Source organism: Stylophora pistillata, chromosome 1 (genome assembly GCF_964205215.1).
Source record: "Stylophora pistillata chromosome 1, jaStyPist1.2, whole genome shotgun sequence".
Taxonomy (NCBI): Eukaryota; Metazoa; Cnidaria; class Anthozoa; order Scleractinia; family Pocilloporidae; genus Stylophora; species Stylophora pistillata.
This window is the reverse complement of record NC_142519.1, coordinates 53,316,613-53,329,013: the sequence shown is the minus strand read 5'-3', so window position 1 is coordinate 53,329,013 and position 12,401 is coordinate 53,316,613. Positions and strand designations below refer to the sequence as shown.

Here is a 12,401-nt window from a genome sequence, read left to right as displayed (position 1 = left end):
TTAGTCTCTTTTATGATCGCGGAGACTTGTGGGATAACGTGATCAAAACGCGTGTCTTTTGCATTTCCTTGGCCGGCAAACTTCGATGGAAGTCTCAGTGGCGCTTGTGTTAATATAACAGTTAGAGAACGTTTATAGGAATATTTGACTTTGATGTCCCTGCAAGATGTCGATGGGAACTCATCCAACTCGTTAACTACCGCGAAAAGGATTAAGGAGGAGTTGAGGTAGGCTGTGATACATACATGTAAAGGACAGCTTTTCAGTTTTGAATATCGCCGAGCTTAAATTAATCTGCAGCTGGTTTTGGTACAGAGACTGAAATAAATCTATCTTTTCGATCACAGTCTTCCTCAGGAAGGCAGTGCTCTGGAAATATTTGAATCACAGCTTATCTGGTTTAATTGTGGCCGTTTCTTGAATCTGCACAGCTGTGAAATTATTATGCAAGACGGTATTTTCCAAATCTCGAAATCATAATTGATTTCGCAGGAGGTTCCCTTGTGTTATATATACTTAAGGCTAGAAAATATTGGAAACGATTTTCTTGAATTGCTGTCTAAATTTGTTTCCGAATTGATCACTATTCGCGCGATAGAGAACACCTACACTGTAAGACATCGAATTCCCCTCTCGTGGTTTTATTAACTCTAGTCTGAAAACTCACGTTAGGTCGTTTAAATTCATACGTCGAGGCTTTCACTGGATTAACAGGATAAAATTCTTTGCTTTAAGACAAACAAAAAATGAAAAGGACAGAAACAATAATTTGAAAAAAAAAAAATCAATACATGTAGATAAGGAATTATTTTACAGTCAGAATGTCACAAGAAACTTCCAGTAATTCAGGCGATAGTTAGGTGAGACACGGAGAAATTACATGCCTATGCAAGTGCTGTTGGAGCGTTTTACTTGCCTTGGATGGATAGTTGTTTCTGTGGCTTTGTGTAACACATACTTGTGAGTGGCTGCTACCCTTCCCTTTCTTCCTGAGGCAAGTGTTTTGTGTCAATTTACTTGGTCTTCAGCTGTTTTATTGGTAGGATGTTGTAGAGGTGGATGTCACTCATTTGGTTTTCACAGTCACTTGCTGCATCTGGTAGCCTGGAATTACATTTCCTTAAATTTACTTTTCCATTGCCTTATAAGTAGTGTTCATCACTGTGAAGTTCCTTCTCTTATCCTTAAATTATTCCTTAGTTCATATGTATGATTTTCATTTATTCATAGTCATTTACAAACCAAAGTGTTAGGCAACCAGCATACTGCTTTAAACATAGGAACACTTAGACGCTGAGATCCAAATCCCTGAACAATTGCTTTGATTCTCTGGCTTAATATATAAAATACACAAGAAACTATAATAAATTATATAAACAAAATAAAAGTTTCTTACTTAAGAAATGCACATTGCTGACTCATAATACGTGTATGTAAGTGTCAAAAAGGTGTTGTAAACTGTCCATAGCATCTTAGTGATTTTGTTATTGTACTGCAATGGTGTATGGCTAACAAAAAATTGTAGAATCTTTAATAATGTCATTGTCATTCCATAAAACATCAAACCTAAACTTAAAAATGAGCTTATTGAAGTGAATTTATAAGTGCAAAGGTTGGTGCAGGCGAGTTGGTACCAGGACAGGGTTTGATACTAATGGTAGCCCACTAGCCACAGACTACTGTAGAAATTCAGTTTTGAAAAGTGGTTTTTGATTTCCACAAGCCAGTTTGGCAGTAAACAAACTGAAATTATCAAAACATCTAAGATGTCACTAGTCACTTGGCTAGTAAGTTGAAAAGTTAGTGTCAAAAATGCAAGCCCTGCCAGTGAGAAATGGTTGGATACCATAAACCTTCCCACCCCTTAAATCTAGAATGATTCAAAAGAAAATTCTCTCTGACCTATTGTCAGAAGTATAATTTATGTACACTATACCTCCTGATGCATTTTGGTCTCCCTTCTGTTGGTAGTAATCCAAGCAATCTTCGTGGAAAGATCAATCCTTTCAATGGGAAGCTATTCTCAGACAAATATTTTGACATTCTCAAGAAGAGAATCGAGCTACCAGTATGGGAGTACAGAGAAAAATTCATGGAAACCATGAAGGAAAAACAAGCTTTTTTTCTTGTTGGCGAGACTGGATCTGGTAAAACAACCCAGGTAATAGTTACATGTAGTATTTATTTGCTTTGACAAAGGGCAAACACTTGAAACCCTTTACGGTGAGCATTTTGCATTATAAACCAATGTAATAATACTAAATTATCTTAGTAGTTTAGTAGAAGTTGGGTTAAATTGTACTCTTTATCAGATGAGCTGTGGTTGGGGAAATTTGAGGAATTAGAGACTGTAAATATTTGGAAGAATTCAGGCTTCAGTTGGGCGTAATGGATGCCCACTACATGTAGATACTAGTTACTGTTGGTACAAATTCCAGCTGAGCTGCTGTGTGAAGCTAATTAAGGGAAGTGAGGTACATTTTAACAGATATTTTTTCCTTGTTCCTTGTAAATATAGTAGGGTCTCAACTGTTGTTTGTTGTAAACTAAATGTTTACCATGCATGCAAACAAAGTAAGTCTGTTCAGGTTTTTGGATTGAAGAGCACTCAATCACCATTTCCTCTCAAGCAAATTTTTTTCTTTTTTTTTTTTTTTTTTTTTCATTCTACACAATTCCACTCTCTCTTTGCAGGGCTCAACACTAACTTTTTAACTTACTAGCCAAGTGGCTGCTGACATCTTAGATGTTATGACAATGTCAGTTCATTTACTAGCCAAACTGGCTGGTGGAAACCCAAAACCACCACCCAAAACTGAATTTCTACTAGTCTGTGGCTAGTGGGCTACCATTAGTGTCCAGCCCTGCCTTGGCAGTGTAACAGACACTTTATTTTAATACTATGAAATGGTAATCATTAGGATCAACTTGTTTCTCACGATTACGGGCAGATAATACACCCGAGACCAATTATTCCTAGTCTTTGTATTGTCTTGTATGTTACATTGTTTTGCATTAAGTGCAGTTTGTAGTGAAAAAAGGAAAACAATTTTGAAAAACTTTTTTACTTTTGTAGATCCTACAGTGGTGTCTTGAAACTCGCATTGACAAACGCAAGTGTGTGGCTTGTACGCAGCCCAGGAGGGTTGCTGCCATGAGTCTTGCTCAGTGTGTAGCTGACAAATTGGATGTCACCATAGGTCAGGAGGTTGGGTACACAATTCGATTTGAAGATTGCACTAGTCCTCGCACTATATTGAAGTAAGGAAGACAAAGTATATTTCATCCTTAACTCTGTAACTCCCAAGATCTGATTGTTAATTCTTACCTCTAGCTGCTCAATATTTCCTTGTTAATTAAGTATTTAGGAGAATTTGGTGTTAGGTCAAAATGAGAATCACTAGTGGGAGAAAGAGAGTTAAAAAACAGGAAGGAAGAGGGTGTGAGAAAATGCAAAGGCATTAGTTTGGCTGGTAGCTCTATCCCAGATGTCTGAACAAATGAGGTAATCATCCCTGACTGTCATTTAAAGCTCATTTGAATTTGTTTCCAGGTACATGACAGATGGTATGTTGTTGCGTGAGGCTATGACTGATCCTCTACTGGATCGTTATGCAGTCATTCTTCTTGATGAGGCTCACGAGAGAACTCTTGCCACTGATATCTTCATGGGTCTACTGAAAGAGGTACAGTGTGTGCATGCATCTGGAGATTTCATATTCTTCTAACAAGTACCACAGTATAGCCAACAAAACTGTTGACACATTGACGCATATAACTCCTTGTTACTTCATTGTTAATTTCTTTTGTCCTTGTAGTAAGTTACATGTTTATCACATTTTGGGAGATAAAGGGTTAATAACCCGTTGTATAGGAAGCCTCCTTCCCCTCCCCCCCCCCCCCCAAATAATTTTTCATCATCAGGGCTCAACATTAACAGTAGCCCACTAGCTACAGACTGGTAGAAATTCAGCTTTGGCCAGTGGTTTTTAATTTCCACCTGCCAGTTTTGCTAGTAAACAAACTGAAATTGTCGTAATATCTAAGATGTCACTAACCACCTGGCCAGTAAGTTGAAAAGGTCAAGCCTTGATCTTCTGTGATTTTAATTTTTTGCTGCAAATGGGCAACATTGAGTGAGGGAAAGGCTGGTTTCAGTGATTTGCAGAGCGGTGCAAACAGTAGTGTCATTTTACACATGAAAAGAACTGTTTTATCACAAAGGATTGGTTATTTGTTGGAGGTCCAACTGAAAACAGTCATGGTTTTATTCAATCAGTGGGCCATAGGTTTTCTCTTCGAATGGATCGGTCTAGTTAAATAAATGTTCTTTCTACTACCAGCTTTCAACCCTCTTGACACTGTTCACAAAAATAAATGTTCAAATAAATGGTTGGACTAAATTGAAGATCATTTAGAATGCGGCTTCATTTGACAACGGCTAAAATTTGTTTAAATAATCAGACCAATTTACTTACTAATCATGCTGCTGATAGTACATGTGCAGGTGACACTGCATTGGTCCACTGTTACACCTGTAACGTACAGAAGTTGTATAAAATGCGTCTGATTTCCACAGGTTGTACGACAGAGACATGACCTTAAGATTATAATCATGAGTGCCACCTTAGATGCCGGGAAATTCCAGGAATATTTTGACGAATGTCCACTCATGACAATCCCTGGACGAACACATCCTGTAGAGATCTTTTACACTCCTGAACCTGAACGAGACTACTTGGAGGCAGCCATTAGAACAGTGGTACAGATTCACATGTGTGACAAAGTGGAGGGCGACATTTTGTTGTTTCTTACTGGGCAAGAGGTGTGTGTTCAAAGTTCTTGATTCCCCTTTTGAGTTTAGATCGGCATGTTTCATGTAATCCTTTAAACCTTTAAATTCAGTGAGTGACCAAGACAGAATTTCTCCTTACAATGCCAATACAATATCAAGAAGACAAGTATAATAATAATATTAATCAGGGGATTATTAGTTGATCAGATGCCAAATTCTCCCAAGTAACATCATGAGAATTGTATGAGAGACAGTAGAGAGAGTTACTAATGAGATCTCTGTAGTGAAAGGATTAACCCCTAAAACTTTTTAATGCTGGTGAATGTATTCATTTGAAAGTCATGTATACGAACTGCGGTTAAAGAAATTAGTGTGAGATCAATCTCGACAGAAATGAACACTACTTAAGCAGTAGTGAAAATTAGGCCTGAAAAAAATTTGGGCCTGTACAGAATTCAAAGCCATGACCTCTACAGTACCAGTGCAATGCTCTACCAACTGAGCTAACAAGCCAACTAGGAGCTGGTCATTGTGAAGGTTCATAATAAACCTGTGAAGTGAATTTTTTTCAGGCCTTATTTTCACTACTGCTTAAGTAGTGTTCATTTCTGTGAAGATCGATCTCACACTAAGAAGACTTTTAGTTGCCACTTCTTTAAGCTAGAAATTTATGTGCCATTTAACCCTAGTTTTAAAGGACCATCCATTCCTGAATGACATTTTGCAACAAACATGAGCATTGTGTAAATTTTTCACAGTTCGCACATATTGTAAACAAAGTTAAACCAAGTTGAAAGTAGCCTTTTAACATTTCACTATTTTCTTCCCAGTCAGGAAATTGAAGAAGCATGCAAGAGACTGAAGAGGGAAATTGATAACCTGGGACCTGAAGTGGGCGAGTTCCGCTGCATCCCTCTGTATTCAACTCTTCCTCCACAACAGCAGCAGTACATCTTTGACGCTCCTCCAGCAAAACGCCCAAATGGTGCCATTGGGCGCAAGTGTGTGGTGTCCACCAACAGTGCTGAAACATCTCTTACCATTGATGGTGTGGTGTTTGTTACAGATCCTGGATTTTCCAAGCAGAAGGTCTGTCTTACTTCAGTATTTGAGTACTGTCTACTTTTCACAAAGTATTTTACTGTTTTTCTTGTCTCTTAACAAGCATGGGACAAAGAAAACATTCTGAGTTCCCCTAAGGAATCCAACCCCAGACCATTAGACTCAGTGTGCAGGTTCAATTCCTCGTGAGGTCTCAGAACTTTTCCTCTGTCCTATGTTTGTGACAAGGTAAAAAAATATCAATAGCTTTTTCTTACAAAGCTCAAAAATCTACATCTTTCTAATTCTGCATTTATATTTTATTGTTCCTTATCATTGTTCCTTAACAGGTTGACCGAGTGTAAAGTCATTTTGTCTTTGGTTTGTCTATAATAGGTGTACAATCCCCGTATCCGTGTAAAGTCACTGTTAGTTTCTGCTATATCAAAAGCCAGTTCACAGCAGAGAGCTGGCCGTGCTGGTCGTACACGTCCTGGCAAGTGTTTCAGATTGTACACAGAGAAAGCTTATCAAACTGAAATGCAAGACAATACCAACCCTGAAATCCTGAGGTCCAACCTTGGTACTGTGGTGCTACAACTGAAGAAGTTGGGCATTGACGACTTGGTGCATTTTGACTTCATGGATCCTCCTGGTAGGTTCAGTGCTTGTGAGCAAGCTGGTACATGTGTATTAGCCCTTGATTTGTGGTGATTCCCAGAAGTGTCATTTTCTAAGGAATAGCTCAAAGTCTTGCAAGTAAAAGGTTGCGCACAAACCAAACAAAGAAAGCTAAGATTTCATTCTTTTTTTGTCAGTTTGATAGCACCGGAAACTTTGATGAGAGCACTTGAACTGCTGAACTATCTTGGTGCCCTTGATGACAATGGAGACCTCACATCACTGGGCTCCATGATGGCAGAGTTTCCCCTCGACCCTCAACTTGCTAACTGAAGATGGTGATTGCCAGTTGTGACCATAACTGCTCTAATGAAATTCTCTCCGTTACTGCCATGTTATCAGGTATACAGATATCAAGTCAACCTGTTGATTTACTTAAAAATACTTTTTGATAAATTGTTATCATTATAATTCATTAATGATCCTGCCTCTGTCTTTCAGTTCCTCGGGTGTTTATGAGACCAAATGAAGCTAAGAAGGCAGCTGATAAAGCTAAGATGAAGTTTGCTCACATTGATGGAGACCACCTGACCTTACTGAATGTTTACCATGCATACAAACAAAGTGAGTTTGACTGGTAACCCGTACTTACATTGTATGCCAAGCTTTCTGGTGTTATTGTGTGTGCATTCTTAACTAAAAAAGCACCTACTAATCTTGTCCCTTTAGTCCTTTCTGTACATTATGGAACCTTGTTTTTTTTTTTTTCTCCTTGGGGAAGATTTCAATTTAAACCTTTCATTGCCAAGATCTCATTTATAATTCTTCTCACTTTCTGCCACACAATTCTTGTAATGTTAGTTTGGAGAATTTGGTATTGGATCAACTCATTGGATTCTCTATTCTCATCACTTGCCTGCTTGTTATTGTATTGAAGTTGTAAGCCGAGAAATTCTGTCTTGGTCACTCGTGGGAGTCAAAGGATTAAACTTATCTGCAGATAATCTGACAATTCAGGTTCATGAGTAACATTGCATTTACCAGTATAATGTAACTCTTTGTTTGAGTTCTAGTGCAGAAGTTGGAGCAGTTTTCTTTCTGCAGTCTCCAGGGATTTTGTGGTAGTTTTAGACAAGATTAGCCAAAATGTCTTCTTATCCTTCTGCTGATCTAATCAGGGTTTACAAGGACCAAGAAAGGGAACTCACTTTTGGTTGTGAGATTTGCCAGCCTTGGAAAGGGTACTTTGCTATTTGTAAGTTGGCTTGAAACAGTCAAAGCCCAAAGATGTCCCAGGCTATTTCAAACAAAACTTTTTTATCCTTATTTTTAGACCATGAAGAAACACAGTGGTGTTATGATAGTTTTATCCAACATAGTTCTCTCAAATTGGCTGATAATGTGAGACAGCAACTTACAGGATCATGGACAGGTTCAACTTTGCACGACATAGCACTGACTTCAACAGATTCATGTGTGTTTGAAAGTTACAGCAATTTGGACAGTGTAAAACTATGTTTGGCCACAAACAGGTTCTCTTTTGATGCTGCCAACTCGTGTACACGTACTTTGAGTACAGAATGTCCTACCAAAATGAAGAGTGGTGAGAAATGGCATTTGTTCCCCAAACTAATGCAGTGATCTAATTTGAAGTACTTCAGACACTGACCATTAAAGCTGTAAATCCTACCTACCCACCCACCCATCCCTCCCACTTTACTGTTTTGATGAGTAGGTGGCTCATTTGGAGAAGTCTGGACACTACCTGACTGTCAAAGACAACCAGGTGATACATTACCTACCTATTCCCTTTACTTACAGCACAAAATGTCTGTATCTATAGGTTATATAGTAATAGCACAACGTTAATTAAGCTCTGTTTTATGCTGGGAAAATCCAAGCCAATCAGCAATTTCACTGTTTCCCAACTGTCCCAGATTTTGCTAATATACTAGGAGATTGACGGATGTCTTTGCCAGATTCTTGGGTACACCATTTTTCTTTGTGATGAGGGGGTGCTGAGGCTAAGCAACTAGAGGACTGGTAACAAGCCAAACTACTGACATCACTGACAGCAAAAAAAGAACTTGTCATTGTGTAGGATCACCGAAGCATCATACTGAGAGCAGATAACTCCATGGGAAGGAACCCTCCAAATGTGTGACTTCATAGCTCAGTTGTCAGTAGGGCCAAATAGTACCTGGGAGCCATGGGATTAAATCCCATCCGTCTGAGGTTTTTCCAGGCTTCTTTTCAGCAATTCTTAAAACTCCAATACAACTGCAAGGATTATACCCTTGCTTGATTTTTATCCGCAGGTCAATTCAAATTTACCTCACTATAATTATTACTTTATCAACCATTAGGTTGTACAACTGCATCTATCAACTTGTTTGGATCACAAGCTTGAGTGAGTGTAGTACAATGAGTTTGTTTTGACCACCAAGAGCTACCTTCGGACCTGTACAGACAGAAAGGTTGACCAGTAAGGTTAGTGGTACTCAAGGGTTTCTTGAGTGTATTGTTTTGGGGTGTTTACACAATAACCCTTTGTGACTGATCTGTGAAATGTTGTCACGAGTGCAACAAAAACAAATTCAACTGAATCTTGGTCAACTGTGATCTTCGGCAATTCATGTTATCTTTGTTTTCATCAAGACCTACTAGGAGGATCTAGTTTCTTTTTTGCCCAAGACCTGTTACAACAGTATCAAGCAAGATGACTTTATTAATCACGCATCAAGCTTTTTTTTTTTGGTGGCTCACTTATTGCACCATGAAGAAGACCTTCTGCTGTGGTGTCAGTCTGTTGAACAATTAGATTCCATGTCGCTATGCATGTGTTCAGTTGTAGGTGACAGATGAAGTCAAAATGGTGGTACGAACAAAGAGGGGAGCACTTGGCACTGCTGAGTGTAACTGAATGTTCTTACCACATTTTCAAATCTGTTATCTATGATTGAAAATTCACACTGCAACATGAATTCTGGCTGTTTTGTATAATAATGAAGTAAAAAACTTTCAATTATGCTGTGGTGAATGTGTCTGACCTGCAATAGACCAATCATAGTTCAGCTTACTACATGAACAACAAGATGTAGCATTATTGCAGTAGGCTTGACACAGGAGTGCATGAGAACAGTGGATAGAATCAATTAAGCCTAGAATGCATAAGAGACCTTTTGGAAACCCCAGGGGAACCTATGAACCTCTTGAATGACTATTGTAAGACATTTTAAGAAAGCTTCCTGCTTGATTTTTGTACAGGTTGGTGAAGATTACACCCCGGCACTATGACCGTGTGTGAAGCCAAGCGTGTCATGGAAAGGATTATAGAGAGGTTACAGAAGAACAGATAAAACTTCAAATGAACTGTGGACAACCTCATTAAGAAAAAAATAAAACATGTGAAAGAAAGAACTTGAAAAAGCCTTATTGCTAAGAAAATCATGCCATCATCTTGATTTGGTTCTTTCTAACTTAAAAGTAAAACTAGATATGCTTATGTTTTTCCTCTGTTTGCTTCCTGAGATCTTTCCTCGGAAGTTTTTTCAGCTAATGACATAGAAACAGTAACATTCAAGAAAAGACTCATAGGCCATCCAAGCATGTTAAACAGTTTGCAGCTCCAACTAAAACCTGCTCCCTAAATCCTTTAGTTGCTGATTTGTAACTTGTTGCTGTACATAGCTTTTAATCGCTTTCAATGTCTTTGTAATGTTAACTTTGAAACTCCAGAGAATGATTTAACTTCTCCTTTTCAGCTGCTTTAAATATTCTTGTAAATCAGTAAAGTGTTTTCATCCATTAGTTAAGTTATTCCCTTTACTTGTTTTGTGATAGTAGTGGAGATAATGTGGCAAGAAGAAGTTCCATATTCATTACCTCTTGGCATTCACGGGTGAAGTAATCAGCATGCATCTGAGTTCTACAAACTAGCTTGATTTGCAGGTCAGGGATCTTTAACCGAAATTTTTCCCACTCCTTAGTACATGAAACAATTGAAAAATTGCTTAATAAAATCCAAGGAACACACTTTCATTGTGTTGTTATTTTCAACTGTTTAAAAGGAAGACCTTTGGGAAAACTTCAGATATCTTCAAGTAATTTAAGCAGCTGTTACTGATCTTCACCAATGCTTTGCGCCACACATTTTGCCAGACATTGAACATTGAATGTGGCAAATCGCAGACACGTTTATTTAGCACTTTGGCCCCGAAAACGGAGGAACGCATTAAATAAGCGAAAAACATCCGCCGGAAGTACAAAGTAGCGCCTTTCGGGCCCCGACAGGGAATACAATTTTTCACACTAAGCCTGTTATGGATATAGTTTTATTTTACATTTACTTCTCTTTTCGTTAATGATACGAATAAACGACGCTCGGAGCAACCTGTAAACTGCGCAGTAATTAAACGCAAAATCATTAAAATATTGTAGTAAGTTATTCTATTTTTTCGAGATATGAAACTTTGCAGCAATTAAAATTGATTTACTTCATGAATATCATTTATTAGATTAACCTTACATGGAATCATAGACAATTTCCCTCAAAAACAACATTAGACCCAAAATAATCGCAAGACAAATCGTAAGGTTACTATAAGCATAAACAACAGCTGAGCTCCCCTTAAAGTAAATATCTAACTTGAAGCTTACCCTCGACAACAAGACTAATGTTAATCCTCTTCAACTGACCAAGTTCGTTCACCTCGCAGCTGTATTTTGTATTTCTTTCTTGTTCAGTAACTTTGATTCGGAGTCTCACACTAGTGCTGTTTTGTACAACAGTACCATTCATTCTCCAGACAATACGAGAAGCCGGTCCACCTTCCGCTGGCCACCATAAAGATGAAGAATGGTTGAGCAGGACAAACTGAGTCTTTGCGACTTCTTTTAGGCTTGTAGGAACTAAGCACAAACACAAAACTAATGAGACATCGAAATCTGTGCACCTAAAACTATATATCTTCATCTTCCTACACCGACAATCGAGTGTAAGACTCCGTGTCTAAAGTTAAGTACATCTACGCAAAAATCGTTACTTGGGTAACATATCTTAATCTGTACGAAGGAAAGTAAGCACCCAAACATCATTCTTTATCTGGAAGCTGGATTAAAGTTTTCAAATTTGCGGAGTTAAAGACCTGCGCATAAAAAATCCTCGCGGAATTTAATCGCGCGAAATTTATCACCACATAGAAAATCTAAAACTCAGAAAAAAGTGATTTACATGTAATAACAACAACATTTATACAGGATATGTATCAACAAATATACAAATTATAAACTACTCTTCCTGTAATTAACTATACAAAATGAAAAAAATTAAACTTGAAAATTCTGAGTGACCTGTTTCATTCCTTACTTTTCCCTCATATCTTGAATCCCATTGAAACCAGTATCTATGCTAAGGTGAAAATCTTAACCACATGCTATGTCCACTGGATCACCGGGTAAAATAAGGAGTGTTCCTTCCAAAAAATACACCCAGTAGATTGGCAGACTGATTATAACCATCACGGATCTCAAAATACTCCTCATCAGCACAAGGTGCTCTAGGCGAAAAAAAGGACTTATAGATGCTAATTGTTATTTTCACATAATGTCCGTACTCCCCTTGAAGGAGCTCAGTTCTATCAAAGTCTCGAATCGTGTATTGCTTGGTGCAAACCTCTGTGATTATTGCAACTATTTAAAAGAACATAGATTAAATTAACTGATGACTGTCTTTCTCGTTTTCAAGCCTCTGTCATCGTGTACGTAAACGATAATGTAAACTCTTCATAAACTCTCATAACCAGTCCCCCTCTACTAACTATGAGAAGTGTCACTGTCAATGAACCCTTTACAATCCAGCATTAGTATTGTTTCAGTGTGAATGTTTGGAGACTCTTCGGCAAACATTAACCCTTTAAACTCTAAGAGTGACCAGTATCTAATT

The 12,401-nt window shown here is 38.1% G+C and overlaps 1 pseudogene across 1 annotated transcript; it reads left to right on the top strand.

The window, feature by feature from the left end:
• The first annotated feature begins 42 nt into the window (after window positions 1-42).
• Window positions 43-10,492, top strand: LOC148743086 (putative pre-mRNA-splicing factor ATP-dependent RNA helicase PRP1; annotated as a pseudogene). The gene is made up of 13 exons (XR_015996851.1): window positions 43-227; window positions 1,972-2,161; window positions 3,077-3,261; window positions 3,554-3,686; window positions 4,580-4,825; window positions 5,630-5,884; window positions 6,233-6,491; window positions 6,663-6,859; window positions 6,959-7,081; window positions 7,791-7,935; window positions 8,193-8,243; window positions 8,824-8,942; window positions 9,725-10,492. The product of XR_015996851.1 is annotated as a putative pre-mRNA-splicing factor ATP-dependent RNA helicase PRP1 (transcript).
• The last annotated feature ends 1,909 nt before the right edge of the window (window positions 10,493-12,401 follow it).